Below are 600 nucleotides of genomic sequence, written 5' to 3' on the forward strand. Positions count from 1 at the left end.
GAAATGGAGCTTAGAGATTATGATTTTATTTCTACAGTGATTGTGACTAGAAGAAAGAGAAATTTCTCATTTTTCAATTTTCAAAGTCCTCGCTTATGATTCTTTACACTATAATTTGAGCCCACAATCAAGATTACAATCACTAGTACATGGACACCTCCACATGCCCCAGGACACTAGTAGGCGCTAGGCCCTACCATAGTCCTAGACCCTCCGGTCGTGCTAGCCTGTGACTGGAATGCGCACGCTAATAGGCATGGGCATATGAGGATGTGTGCGCCAGGGTTCGAACTTTGTCTATCCCATCAAAAGGATATCCACGTTTTGGACATCTGTGCAAAGGACATTTGTGGTTGGGACTTTGGTATTTTTTATCAAAACATGGAGCTTTTCGATGGGCTTCAAACAAGGTTTGGTGGGTCCTATCACTTGTCCCAAACACAATTGAGAGAGTTAACCTCCCTTTTCATCCGTCTAGCTGGACATTGAAGAGGCATCAATATTGATGGAGGAATGAAAAAACCCATCATGGTGCGCCACGTGGACGATCGGACGGCACAGTGTCTTCCTGTCGTCCAAGGCTGAGCTATGGCGTCACAA

The sequence above is a fragment of the Dipteris shenzhenensis genome, chromosome 10 (genome assembly GCF_047967505.1).
Source record: "Dipteris shenzhenensis isolate YYH24624 ecotype China chromosome 10, Dip_SZ_1.0, whole genome shotgun sequence".
NCBI lineage: Eukaryota > Viridiplantae > Streptophyta > Polypodiopsida > Gleicheniales > Dipteridaceae > Dipteris > Dipteris shenzhenensis.